The sequence below is a fragment of the Pelophylax lessonae genome, assembly GCF_965119305.1.
Source record: "Pelophylax lessonae genome assembly, chromosome: 11".
Lineage (NCBI taxonomy): Eukaryota > Metazoa > Chordata > Amphibia > Anura > Ranidae > Pelophylax > Pelophylax lessonae.
Genome location: NC_138778.1, coordinates 196,057,700 through 196,072,579, shown reverse-complemented (window position 1 = coordinate 196,072,579; position 14,880 = coordinate 196,057,700). Strand labels below are relative to the sequence as shown.

The 14,880-nt window shown below is 41.7% G+C and overlaps 1 pseudogene across 1 annotated transcript; it reads left to right on the top strand.

Moving 5' to 3' along the window:
- The first annotated feature begins 4,647 nt into the window (after positions 1-4,647).
- On the top strand, positions 4,648-4,912 carry LOC309566313 (H/ACA ribonucleoprotein complex subunit 3-like; annotated as a pseudogene). Its single transcript has one exon. The product of its transcript is annotated as an H/ACA ribonucleoprotein complex subunit 3-like (transcript).
- The last annotated feature ends 9,968 nt before the right edge of the window (positions 4,913-14,880 follow it).

The window sequence follows — 14,880 nt, the reverse complement described above, 5'->3', positions numbered from 1 at the left end:
TTGACACGTTTCGTGGAATTTGCTCCACTTCCTCAGGAGCAGATGCAAGAGGCATATCTACAAAAAGTATATAAACAACAATGTAGTCTGATAATTACCCCAAATGAGGAAAGGGGAGGGGCGAAGAGGAAAAAGTCCACCAGAATGACGGAACACTCTACCCTTGTTTACTCACAAATCAGCTCAAAGTTCAACACGTGGTGTGGACTGAGGTTTGTCTGGGGGTGTCTGCACAAGGAGCTGTAGGAGTACTGCCCGTGAACACCAAGGCACAAATAGGAGGACCTCAAGATAAATACAGATCTCCATTGAGTAATGAATGGTGACACAACTAGCATGTGGTTGAACGTGAGGGCTTAATGGGTTGCTTTCTGCTTTAGGGAGCTGCAATGCGACCTGGGAATCTTCCCCCTCACCCATCCTGGAAGCGGGGTTTGGGTGCGCCTTTTCCCTATGCCCATTGGCGCCACGCCTCCCGTGCTGGATGAATGACAGTATGTAAAGCGGCATTAGATACATGAGGGAATTTTTTTGGTGCCAATGCCCGGTGTTCCGTGAGAATTACCTACCCGTGAGAAAAACCTACCCTCGTCATTTCCGGTTGCACGGCACTGTATGCAATTCGGCGTGTACATTAAAACAGCTGTGCTGCAATACGAGTGATCTCCACTCCTGTCCCTGTCACTTCCCTCATCTAGGCTACTAAATATAAAAGCGGCGGTGGGTGTATGAGAACATAAATCACGGAGCCGAGACCCGCTTTTATATTTACTAGCCAAGATCAGGGCAGTGACAGGGACAGGAGCGGAGATGACTCATATTGCAGCACACTTGTTTTAATGTAAGCGTGGCATGGGTAGGTTTTTTCCACGGACACCGTGATAATTTCCTACTAGTGCGCATGCGCAATAGTCAGGTCCTCAGCTCTTTCATTAGGTATCCGGGGCTGGGAGCATGCACACTGCTGCGCTGCTCAGCTGTTCCTGGCAGGAAATGACGAGGGTAGGTTTTTCTCACGGGGTAGGTAATTCTCACGTTACACCGGCAACAATTGCCGCTCAGGTGGCAAACGCTGGTGTGGCATTGGAAGGCACCCGGGTTCATACTGATGGTATACTGTATATACCTCTTTGTTGAGGACTATACATTCTTTCTTGTTGCCATTCTGGGACATTTGTATTCTGGAAAAAAGGCTACACTATGCATTATAAGGCATTTCACTTGGTAAATTGTGCCTATTGCCTTTCCTTTGTTACCCATTATGATAGTGACTTTCATAAGTCCCCTATGGGTTAACTTCATAATGGATTCATGTCCAATACCACTCTATTTCCCATCTCTATTGTGGGAACATGTTCACTCACACACCCTCTATCCTTCTCTTGGGTTTTAACTGTTTTTTTTTAACATCCTTAATTCATTCTGTACCTGCATAGTGACACATAAGCACACCTTTATTACACTGGGTTTTTTCTTTCTTTTTTCTTCTGGGATTCAATTAGCAGTCACACAATATATGCTATCTAGGTAACAATTATATTTACCTCAATAATTATTTATAAATATTTTTCACAGAACTTCTTTGGGATTGCTAGTTATGTCACCATTCATTACTCAGTGGAGATCCGCATTTATCTTGAGGTCCTCTGATTTGTGCCTTGGTGTTCACAGGCAGTATTCTCACAGCTCCCGATGCACCCCCCCCCCCCAAACAAACCTCAGTACACAGTACCACGCATTGAACTTTGAGCTGATTTGTGAGTAAACTAGGGTAGAGTGTCCCATCATTCTGGTGGACTTTTTCCTCTTCCCCTCCCCTTCCCTCATTTGGGTAAATTATCAGTCTATATTGTTATTTATACTGTATACTTTTTGTAGATACGCCTCTTGCATCTGCTCCTGAAGAGATGGAGTGAATTCCACGAAACGCGTCAAGCCCTTTGGATGATATTCTTTATTATAACTATGGTTTTCTATGTCTGATCATATACATTAATTTTGCCAATCATGAACCAATGTTACAATTGTTTATTGAGATCTATTACAATCAGCTCCTAACCTAATACCCATACCTAATACCCATTACTAGTGTGGTGTGATTTAGCCAAATTAGTATGAATGTGGTTTACCACATGAATGAATTACTGTAATCATGAATTTTTTCACTATCTGTTGATGAGGCTCTTTAATAAAATCTGCTCTCAACATTACTATTCTTCATACCATATTGTGTTAGGATTCTACTTATGTATACAGTGGGTAAAAAAAGTATTGAACACATCACCATTTTTCTAGGTAAATATATATCTAAAGGTGCTATGGACATGAACTATTTACCACATGTTGGTAACAATCCGTGCAATTCATACATACAAAGAAACTAAAACAAATACATTCAGAAATGAAGTTATGTATAATAAAATGAAATGGCACAGGGTAAAAGTATTGAACACGCTAACTGAAACTTATTTTAATACTTGCTACAAAATTCTTTGTTGGTAAAGACAGCTTTAAGACACCTCCTGTATGGAGAAACTAGTTGCATGGATTACTCAGGTGGGATTTTGGCCAATTCTTCAACACAAACAGTCTTTAAATCTTAAAGGTTTCGTGGGCCTTTTCCATAAACTCTGATCTTTAGTTCTTTCCATAGATTTTCTCTTGGATTCAAGTCAAGGGATTAGCTGGGCCATTCTAGCAGCTTTATTTTTTCCTTTGAAACCAATTGAGAGTTTCCTTGGCTTTATGTTTGGGATCATTGTCTGATCATTGGTGTACAGGAAATGTCCACCCTTGTTTCATCTTCATCATCTTCATCATAATGATAGATGGCAGCAGATTTTTATCAAGAAGGTCTTGGTACACTTTTCCATGCATCCTTCCTTCCAATGATATGAAGTTTGCCATTACTGTATGCTGAAAAACAGCCCCACACCATGACACCTCCAAACTTCACTGTTGGTATGGTGTTTTTGGGGTGATGTGCAGTGCGCCACTGCTCTCCGCTCTCCTCCGAGGTAAGGAGGCGGATCAGCTGATTGTAGTTCATACTTGGATTCCACAGATCGGGGTTATGCTGCTTGCAACTTTACATGGACTTTGCCGTACTTGAAACCCAGGATACAACCCTATGAGTTTATTGCACCGCATCTTAGGGGTTTCTTTATATTCGTACACCCCGACCCCACTGGGAGTATCAAGTTTTTCCACCATATTGGGATTGGATTGGTCTTTGGCCTCCCCTCCCCTTCTCTCTGTTACCAGTGCACCAAAAACTTGAATTCGGAAGAGATGGATGAACTAAGCTGAAGCAGGAGATTCGAAAGGGGATCACAACATGTAGACATCTCTGATGAAGATTTGAACTCAAAAGTTCATTTGAAATGCGTTGGATTATCTACTTTCCCTCCCTTGGGGGTCCCACCCGAGGGTGGGAGCTGTGTACCCCCTCTTTCCCTTTTCCCCTTTTTTGCATTGTGTTGTCTATTTCCTTGGTCCCAAGATGCCCATGACCGACTCTGGTCTCTTCCGGTTTTTGCCATGGGATTGGGATGAGGTTATGTAAACCGTCCATGTCTGGTTCAGTGTCATTTTAAATCAATTTTGGATTAATAAATATTTATATATTTTTACATATTTTGCTGTTTTTTTCTCTTTTCTTATCTTTGATTGCCTTAAAAAATCCCCCCCCCCCCCCCCCCAAGAGGAGAACAACACACTAGTGTTACTTTTTGAATTTTTTTTATGTGCAGTGCCATTTGACCTCCAAACATGATGTGTATTATAGCATCCAAAGAGTTCAATTTTGGTATCATCTGACTAGACTATATTCTCCCAGGATTTCACAGACTTGTCTAAATGTTATGCAGCAAACTTTAAATGGCCTTCAATATTTTTTTCCTTTAGCAATGGAGTCTTGCGTGGTGCATACAGGCCATGGCGGTTGAGTGCATTACTTTTTTTTTCTTTTAAAACAATTGTACCTGCTAATTCCAGGCCTTTCTGAAGCTGTCCACAAGTGGTCCTTGGCTCTTGGATAACTCTTCTGATAATTATTTTCACTCATCTGTCAGAAATCTTGCAAGGAGCACCTGGTTGTGGCAGGTTTATGCTGAAATTATGCTCTTTCCACGTCCGGATTATCGCCCCAACAGTGCTCACTGGAACATTTAGACGTTTAGAAATCCTTCTGTAACAAATGCCATCAGTATGTTTTGCAACAATAAGGTTGTGAAGGTCTTGAGAGAGCTCTTTGCTTTTACCCATCATGAGATGTTTCTTGTATGGCACCTTAGTAATGAGACACCTTTTTATAGTCCAACAGTTAAGACTGAACCAGCTGACATTACTTTGCACTGACAAGGGCAATTTCTAATTACTGATAGATTTCAGCTGCTGTCTTGGCTTTTTTCTTCGCCTCCCTCTCTTCATGTGTTCAATACATTTTCCCTGTGTCATTCCATTTATTTGACATATAACTTCATTTCTGAACTTATTTGTTTTGGTTCCTTTGCATGTATGGATTGCATGGCTTTTTACTGACATGTGGTGAACATTTCATGTCAATTGCACCTTTAGAAATATATTTGCTGGCTGTATAGGGGATTAGCGCGGTGTTCCAGTAGGCGGACGGTACTCAGTGCTACGATGTTCCTGCAATTTTACCTGAACGAGCAAGGAGAGCGGTGTACACCATGAAGAAAGTATGTCCAGATGGACAGCCGACCTCTTCAGCACATCCTGCACGGTTCTCCCCGGATGACAAATACTCACGGCACCGCATTACTATCAAGAAACGGTTCAGCCTACTCCTGACACAGCAGCCAAGACCTGTTTTGTGAGCCTTGTGGGAAAAAAATGTCCGTCCTCTTGATTTTGGCAGGAAGAATTATGGCTGATGGACTCAGAAGGATCAAGCATTGCAAGTGACTTCACTTTGAGAATAAACCTGAACAGTTTTTTTTTTTTATATTATTGATGTTCAACCCTTTGTGTTAATAAATCAGTAACCACTTTTCATTTTTCAAACCAAAAAAAAAAAAAAAAGAAATATATTTGCCTAGAAAAATGGTGACGTGTTCAATACTTATTTTACCCACTGTATATATGAATTATCCTGTATGCCTCGCATCTCATTTATAGTTCCACCTCCTCTTCTTTTCTAATCATATATAGGGATGGAGGCACAAAGCATAGTGCATATGTGCCTCATTTACAGTCCCAAAACTTTCCCCCTGTTAATGTAGTTTACAGAAAGATAACATGGAAAGCTTATCGCCATGGTTGAACTGGCAAGCTGCAATATACTATACTTTTTATTTGGGTTTTTATGTACTTTAAGCCACAGTAAGTCCCCAATTTTTTCACAATTCATATACTATGAATTTGAGGTGAAAGTGAGAGCTTCATTGCTGAGACCAGTGCTGTATCTTGGCCTAGGCCAACAAAGCCCAGGCCTAGGGCAGCACTTTGCAGGGGGGTAGCAAAAAAGCTGCACCCGCACGAAAAAAAAACAGCCTTCTCCCAGCTCCCGAATAAAAAGGGTTCCGCTACATTTTTAGCATAGTGCCAGTCTTATGGGGCAAATTGGGCCAGAGGGCAAGGTCCAGGAGGCAAATCAGTCTCGCACCCCTATAAAGCGGTCACACTGCTACCTGCCGGTATGATAATCCATGATAATCCAGTGACATAAGGCTGTACTAATGGCCACTGATAAGACTGCACTGATGAGGTGGCACTGATAAGCTGCACTGATAAGGCAGCACTGATATGCTGCACTGATGGGCAACTGATGTGCTGCACTGATGGGAACTGATGAGGCTGCACTGAAGGGCACTGATAGACTGTGGTTGTGGTCTGTGGTTTACAGGTGACAGGGCGGGTAACAGGAAGGGGTGTGGCCTTTACAGGAAGGGGTGGTCATATTTAAATTAGGGGGTGCCCAAGTATAGTCAGGCCTAGGGCAGCACAAAACCTAAATACACCTCTGGCTGAGACCAGTTGTTATTGAGCCTAATCACCCTGTACTGCCATTGCTTGGGGTGGAGTTGGCCTCAACAACATAGGAGCTAATATTACCTGTGATACAGAATTAAATGTGATTGTGGATTTCTGTGGCCATCTTTGAAAGACATGTAACTACACTCAGACAGTGGATCTCTTACTTTTTAATCTTCATAAAACCTGATGCTGGGTGAAAGATCTTTAAGCGCCGGTTCACATATGCAACCCTGCGAATTCACTGTTCCTGCATCACATTCAGGTAGTTAACACTGCCATATGCGAATTACTGGGGGGTGTCAATACAAAGTTAGCGACACCCCCAGATCAGTTCACATACCTCAGTGTGAACTGTGAGTTTGGACATGAATCAGATCGCATAGGTGTGAACCACCATGTGATCCGATTCTGCTGCAAAAAAGGGTCCTGTGTGTGTTGTGTCCAAATGCAAATGGCTGAATTTGCATCGCACAGATATCACATGTGGTTTTTCAGAGCAGTGCGCTCCGAATCTCATACAATGTCTGTCATCGCACTGATGTGAACAGGGACTTTAGTCCTCAGGTCATGTTGGGATGTCTACATACTGTATGTGAGAACAAGCTTCACATTTGAGGAAACTCTAACAACTGTAGGCAACAGAAAAATCTTTTGGGAAAAGGGCATTGTTAGGATGTGATCATAGAATTGGGCATTTCAATTTTGCTCACAGAGGCTGATGCACAATGCATAAAGGCCTCACGTTCCATAATTGCCTTAGGTCCAACTTTTTGTTCAAATGATCTACCCTAAACCAGAATTATAGGAAACCTCAGATTAGATTAACCTCTGTATGATATAAACCAAGAACAGACAGAACCCGTCTATGATTTGTGTGGATCTTAGCTTCATACATTCCTGTCAGTCCCAGCATGGCTCAGCAACACACTCTTGAGCTTGCCTAGTCAGATCTCTAAGGTACTTGAAGCTGAATGGCAGGCCAAATGTGCACAAAAGCAGCACAGAGGCTGATACATTTTTAAATGTGTCTTTTGATAAATTTAGGTCATGGTGCTGGAGAGAAGCTTTCATACCGTGTCCTGTGTCTCAAAATGTGTACTTCTGCTTCTTCAGATTTGGTCTATAAAAAACATGCTCTTTAATATACTGAAAATAAATATATATTCACAATAAATTGTTTGTTTAGTTAGTGAAATTTGTCAGTGCTTATCTTTAAATTCTCCAAACGCTGCAGAGCAGCGGTTATTTTTTATAATATAGATTTAGTATTATACGGTCTCCAATTTGAGCCACCATATTCAGCTCTAGTGATAATGTAGTTTAATGTAGCTATTGATTGCAATATTTGTTGGTTGGTAGGGCCCAAGAGACCAGAAGAAAATTTGGATTGCTATAAAAGAATACCTAGAAAACCATTATTATTCTAAATACGATGTGTTCTTCAATATAAGGCTTGCAACCCTTTTACAGAATAACAGGACGTTCAACTTAATGTACAATTTACTTAAAATTCAATAACGTGAATTTGACTGAAAAGCTAACATAAATACTATCATTTATCTTTTTAATGCATTCTATTGGTTCACATTCCAGTGAAACCCCAGACAATTATTTTTCTATCAGTTTTGAATAGGGTAAGTAAGTGTAAACCTTTATTAGATTTTTATTGCTGTCTGTTGTCCTATTTGGAAGGTTTCCTTCATTTCTTGTTCCATTGATAGGAATCATAACTAAGTCCCCTGATGCCCCTTGGAGCAAACTAGAGCACTATTTTTAAAGCTATATGAGCCTTGTTTACCCACCTCCCACCCTCTTTATTGACAAATGACGGTGGCAGTGGGGGGGCTCTTTCATTCTGGGACGATGTCATATGACATCATCCCACTCTCATCACACTTTGGGCGTGCAGCGTGGTGATCACGCATTTTTGGTATGTATATGCTATGTGTTAGAAATATCTTATAAATTGACAACTTTGTGTAAAAAAAAAAAAAAAAAATACGTTTCCATTTTCTTTCCACATTTTCCAAAAACTGGAAAAAAATTACATGTTCAAAAGATTCATTATGCCTCATAGAATATACATTGGGGTGTTTTCTTTCCAAAATGGATTTATTTTGTGGGTAATTCTATTGTCCTGGTGCTCCAGGGCCTTCAAAAGTGTGATAGGTCATTAGGAAATGATATGTGTAATTTATGTTTGTAGAACACCTGACGGTGCTCCTTGCACGTTGGGCATCTGTATGTGGCCAGGCTGTGTAAAAGTCTCACACATGTGGTATCGCCATACTCAGGACGAGTAGCAGAATATATTTTGGGGTGTAATTGCAAGTATGCATATATTGTGTGTAAGAAATAACTTGTAATTATGACAATTTTTCCAAGAATTGTGGGAAAAAATTACAACTTCAAAAAAATCACCATGCCTCTTACTAAATACCTTGGAATGTCTACTTTCAAAAAAGGGACATTTGGGGGGTATTTGTACTGTCCTGACATTTCAGGGCCTCAAGAAATGAAAGTACATCAGGTGTGATTAGGTGTGATAAATTTTCAATGATTGGCACCATAGCTTGTAGACTCTATAACTTTCACATAGACTAAATAATATCCAATAATTTGGGTTATTTTTACCATAGATATGTAGAAGTATAAATTTTGGCCCAAATTTATGAAAAAAAATTACTTATTTGCAAAATGTTATAAAAGAAACTAAAACAAATTTTTTTTTTTCAAAATTTTACTCGTATCGCAAAAAATAAAAAACCCAGTGGTGATTAAATACTACCAAAAGAAAGCTCTATTTGTGTGAAAAATATTATAAAAAACATTTGATTGGGTACAGTGTTGCATGACTGAGTAATTATCATTCAAAGTGTGAGAGCGCTGTAAGCTGAAAATTGGTCTGGGCAGGAAGGGGGTGAAAGTTCCCTGTAAGAACCAAAACATCCATCTCTTTTATTGTGTGGCCTGGTTATGAGAAATGATGTCCCACAGGTATGCAGAAATCATCTTCCCTATGTTCCTTGATCGTGATAGTGATAGTGTGTAAGTTCATCCTGGTTTTCAACATTACTAGAGGTACTACTGTAAGATCCTGTGATATTTAAGGTCCCTTTTGTGTTTGTGACACTTTCGAATAGAGTGGTTTGGCTGCATAGTTTTCGGGGGGGGGGGGGGTTTGCAGGGCTTGGTTCCTTCTACAAATCTTCTGGAGGCCTAGATCTTCCCAGTCAATCAAGAAACCATACTGTGCATCAAAATTTGCTCCCACCTGCTCTTCTCAAAATCTTCAGGATTTCTTGGGTCCTTGGTTGTTGCACATCTCTGACAACTTGGTGCGCAAGCTGGGTCAAACTACAGGATATCATTTTATTCTCTGCCTCCAGCCCAATTCTTATCATCCAACCTTTGCCTGTCTCCTGAGCAGCTTCAGAATTTACACACGGCGATTCTCTTGTTGCAGATTCCCCCTCTGAAAGATTCAGTGGGGAAATCTTCTGAGATTGCTTCCGCCTGTAGAATTTGGATTTAGTTCTGGACACCAGTCCTGCCAGGGTGTTTCCTTCACTAAAGGAACTTTAAAAGTTTCCCCCTTGCTTCTATGTTCTCACAGATGGATGTTGCTTGGCAAATGGATGCTGGTTTTGAGTCTAGTGGGGGCTTCCTTCAAAAGGTCACTTTGTAAACACCATACTCAGGCCCTTCATTCAAAAAAATTCTCTCCAAATGGGACAGGTTCCTCTTGTTTCTGGAAATAAAGATATAAGTGAGTCATACGGCAAGGGCTTCTCTCCAGGAAATTGTCCCTCCTTCTTCGTTAAACAACAGTGGGGATTAAATCCAGCTTTTACAACTGTGGTGAAGTACTGGGTCATCTGCCAACTCAGAGTTGCTGAACGCCAGAGGAGTCAGGGCTACCGATGAACATGTTGGAACATAGGACAATCCATCTGTCTCTTCTGTGCTGCACTGATTGTTTGACTAGTTGTCCGATGTGGGAATGGTGGACAGAAGCAACAGAAGCCATTTTAGTATAATGGGATTAGTACAGTCTGATTTATGGATTTCATTTTTGAAGCTCTTGCCCTGCCTTCTTTGCAGGTTTGAGGCAGAAAGGATTCTAGTCATTCTAGTGGCTCCATATTAGCCTCCCAGGCCTTGGCACATGCCTCTTTGTTTAGATCATCTATTTCAAGGGCCCATCATCTAACTATGCTCAAGGCATGGAAGGCCACCTCTTAAAGAATTGATTATTGGATGTGTAAAGTATTTTTGCCTAGTGTGAGTCTCATTTGGTCTCTGCGAGTTTATTTGGTGGTCAGGGTCTTGGTGTAACACTCCTGCGTTTTATGTATGATGTGGATTTTAAGCTGCAGAAATATTCCACTTCAGTAGTCATGTAGAGAAACGCTGAGACACCTATCCCAACTCTCAATGACTCATCATGTGTGGATGATCTCAATTCAGCAAGTAAATACACACACTCAATAAGATGTTTCCTAGAGTGACTTATGTATATAGTAACACAGTGATGATAGGCTGAAGAGACAGGTTGGGTAGAGATGGTAGATGACAGACACTTGAAAGGAAATGTTCTTGAAAGTAAGATAGTAGCAGATGGGATGCAGATAGGTTTAGCAATCATGTATGGTAGCAGATGACAGAGTAGCAGGTGGACATACAAGAGAGATCAACCCAGTGCAAGAACAGGTGGTAGTAGGCTCAAGAGCTAGCAATCTTAGATAATGCAGATGTAGTAATAGTCCTTAGTATGCAGAGCTAGATAGTGTAAGCTTTAGTATGAAAGTTATAGAGGTTTCCCCTGTGGGGTACTTATCACTAATAGCAATGTAGTAGAGAAGAGGTTCGGCAAGAGCGGATGATCCGGTAGCGGGATACAGGGATCAGCGCAGCGTGGTTCCGACAGCGAGGTATGCTTGCAAGCATGAGAGCTTCAAGACAGGTTAGCATCAAGGCACAAAGCAGTTTGAACGAACACATGTGAGTGAGAGCCGGCGATCTAAATAGCCATCCAGTCCGGCGCTCAGTGATGACAGCATCAGTCTTAAAGGTGTATGCGCACCTTACCAAAAGAGAATGATGGGGCGCATACACTTATGAAAGAGTAATTAGGGTACCCAAAGGTACCAGAACATTACAGTACCCCCCCCTTAAGGCCGGCTCCTGAAGGCCTCTGAAGCTGGTTTGTCTGGGTACTTCGCATGAAAATTGCGGATTAATCTAGAGGCATGTATGTCAGAGGTGTTAAGCCAGGTGTCGTCTTGGGGCCCATAGTTCTTCCATCGAACCAAGTACTGAAGTCTTCCTCTGTGGATACGAGAATCCAGAATCTCTTTTATCTCGTATTCTTCTCCACCTTCAACTTGTACAGGAGGAGGAGGTGGGATAGTAGGCCTTATTCCTTGGTCAGGAACATGGGGCTTCAGTAGCGACACATGGAAAATGGGATGTATTTTGAGGTCTATTGGCAATGTAAGCTGTACTGCAGCTTTTCCAATAAGTTTCTTGATTGGGAAAGGTCCCAAGAACAGAGGTCCAAGCTTTTTGCTAGGGATTTTCAGTCTTAAATTTTTTGTTGAGAGCCAAACGAGGTCCCCAATAGCGTACTGAGGAGAAGGTCTTCTGCGAAGATCATAGTACTTCTTTTGTTGACTATGAGCGTGTGCAATGGTAGTATTAAGCAAACCCAGAGAGTCCTTTATTTGGGTAAGATAGTCTGAAGCTACTGGGTTATTTGAAGGGAGGATGCGTGGTGGAAGAATAGAGGGATGAAACCCATAGTTCAAGTAGAACGGACTCTGCTTGGTCGTACTGTGGGTTGCGTTGTTGTAGGCAAATTCTGCCAGAGGGAGAAGATCCACCCAATCATCCTGTTGGTAAGAAGTGTAACAACGTAAATATTGCTCGATGCATTGGTTGACTCTTTCAGTCTGTCCGTTGGTCTGCGGATGGTAAGGAGAAGTGAGCTTCCGCTCGATCCGTAGTATGTGACATAGTTCTTGCCAGAACTTGGAAATAAATTGTGATCCACGGTCAGACAGAAGAGTTTTTGGGATACCATGTAACTTAAAGACATGTTTCATCAGGAGTTCTGCCGTTTGTTTTGACGAAGGTAGTCTGCGAATAGCAATGAAATGTGCCATTTTTGTCAGATGGTCCACTGACACTAAGATGGTATTAAATCCTTTGGAAGGAGGCAATTCCACTATAAAGTCCAAGGACACAACTTCCCATGGAGTTTGGGGTATTGGTAGACTGCATAGTAGACCGGATGGTCTCGTAGTGTCAATTTTGGACCTGGCACAGACATTGCATGAAGAGACGAATTTTTGTATAGATGTTTTCATGTCAGGCCACCAGAATTGCCTGGTAATCAGATTAAGAGTCTTTGTCATACCCATATGTCCTGCCATAGGCACATCATGCGATAATTCCAAGATCTTGGTGCGTATGGTAGGTGGTATGTAAAGTTTGTCGTTGTAGTAGAGGAAGCCTTCTGCATCAGTATTTAGTTGTGGTGGGGGTGAATCCAAACTTATACCATGCAAAACCTCTTCCTTCAAGGAACGGACAACTCCAATAATGCGTTTGTGAGGTATTATAGGAACGGAAGGGATTTCGAAGTAGTTTTCTTCAGTTAGTCGTGATAGTGCATCCGCCTTTTTGTTCTTATCTGCAGGTGTGTAGGTCACTAGGAAGTTAAACCTTAGAAAGAATAGTGACCATTGTACCTGTCGGTGCGAGAGAGTTTTGTTAGTCTGAAGATATTGGAGATTTTTATGGTCCGTGTATATAAGTATTGGTAATTGGGTGCCTTCGAGTAGATGTCGCCAATTCTCCAGAGCCAATTTTATAGCAAGCAGTTCCTTTTCACCCACGCGGTAATTTATCTCGGGACTGCTTAGGGATTTAGAAAAAAAGGCGACTGGATGAAGTGGTGAAGTGTGAGTTGGTCGTTGGGAGAGTATTGCTCCTACTGCCATGTTTGACGCATCTACTTCCAGAATGTATTGGAGGGATGGGTCTGGATGGCGTAGTATGGGAGCAGAAGTAAACCTTGTCTTTAACAGGTGAAAAGCTTTATTTGCTTCATCTGACCATTTGAATGTTTTTTTAATGCTAGTGAGCTGTGTGAGGGGTCTCACAATGGCAGAGAAGTTTCTAATGAACTTCCTGTAGAAATTCGAAAATCCAAGGAATCGCTGTAGCGCCTTGCGTGTGGTTGGTGTAGGCCAATCCTGAATGCAGGATATCTTACTCATGTCCATCTCGATTCCTGTTTTGGATATGATGTAGCCTAGAAAGAGTACCTCTTCTTTATGAAACAAGCATTTTTTCAGTTTCACATAAAGGTTGTGTGCAAGCAATCTCGATAATACTAGTCTTACATGTCTTATGTGTTCAGACAGGGATCGTGAATATATAAGTATATCGTCCAGATATACCACAACACAGACATCTATCTAGTCTCTGAAAATATCGTTTATAAATCATTGAAAAACTGCAGGGGCGTTGCATAGCCCGAATGGCATTACAAGATATTCAAACAATCCGTATCTGGTTCTGAATGCAGTCTTCCACTCGTGTCCATCACGGATTCGAATGAGATTGTATGCTCCTTTCAGGTCCAATTTTGAAAAATAGGTAGCTCCACGCACCTGCTCAATGAGCTCAGGGATAAGCGGTAGAGGATAGCGATCTTTTATTGTAATAGCATTCAATTGCCTATAGTCGATGATAGGCCTGAGACTTGAGTCCTTATTGCGGACAAAAAAGAGTCCTGCTGCTGTGGAAGAAGTGGAAGGTCTAATAAAACCTTTTTCCAAATTCTCATCCAAATAGTCTTTGAGATGGGAAAGTTCATCCTGTGAAAGAGGATAAACATGACCGAACGGCAATTTGCTATTTGGGAGTAGATCAATGCTACAATCATAGTCTCGATGGGGAGGTAGTGCTTGAGCATTTTTCTCAAGAAAAACCTCAGAGAGATCCTGATAACATAGTGGTGCAATCTCATCTGTCACCACAGACAGGATCTTCCCGAAAGACGGGAGGTTACACGTACCCTCGCAATAGCAAGAGAGGAAGGTCAGGGTCCGTTCCTTCCAATCTATGGTTGGTTGATGTGTGTGCAACCAGGGAAGTCCCAAAACAATAGGAAAGTGGGGTGAAGGTATTAGATCGAAGGTAGTGGTCTCCATATGAGACCCGTTAGTAGTGACTAGGAGTGCCTGTGTCTGATCAGTGATCGGACCAGAGGATAAAGGAACACCGTTAATAAGACTCACTGAGACAGGTTTAAGTTTAGAAATAATAGGAACTTTATTTAAAGCAGCAAAACGTATGTCAATATAATTTCCACAAGATCCTGTGTCAATCATGGCCTTAGTAGTAATCCTGTTCTGGTCCCACTGTAATGTTAAGCAAACAGAAAGATAAGGGTTAGTGATTGAAGTTGTCAATCCCCCTAGGAGGACATGTGAACACTCACCCTTCTTTTTGTAGACTAGGGGACAGACGTTTACCTTGTGATCCGGGGATGCACAGTACAAGCAGAGATTACCAGATCGTCTTCTGGCTCTTTCCATAATTGATAGAGGTGGGCGTATGGTTCCTACCTTCATAGGAACGGGGTCAACGGCCGAAATCCGAGAAGAACTGGATAATGGCATTCCCATTTTCTCAGCCTTTCTTTCTCGTAGTCTTCTATCTATGGTGATACTGAGTTGTATCAATGCATCCAGGGTTTTTGGCAGATCCGCTCGGGCGAGCTCATCTTTAATGGCCTCTGATAGGCCAAGCCTAAATTGGGTTTTCAGAGATGCATCATTCCATTCTGAATCAAGGGTCCATCTC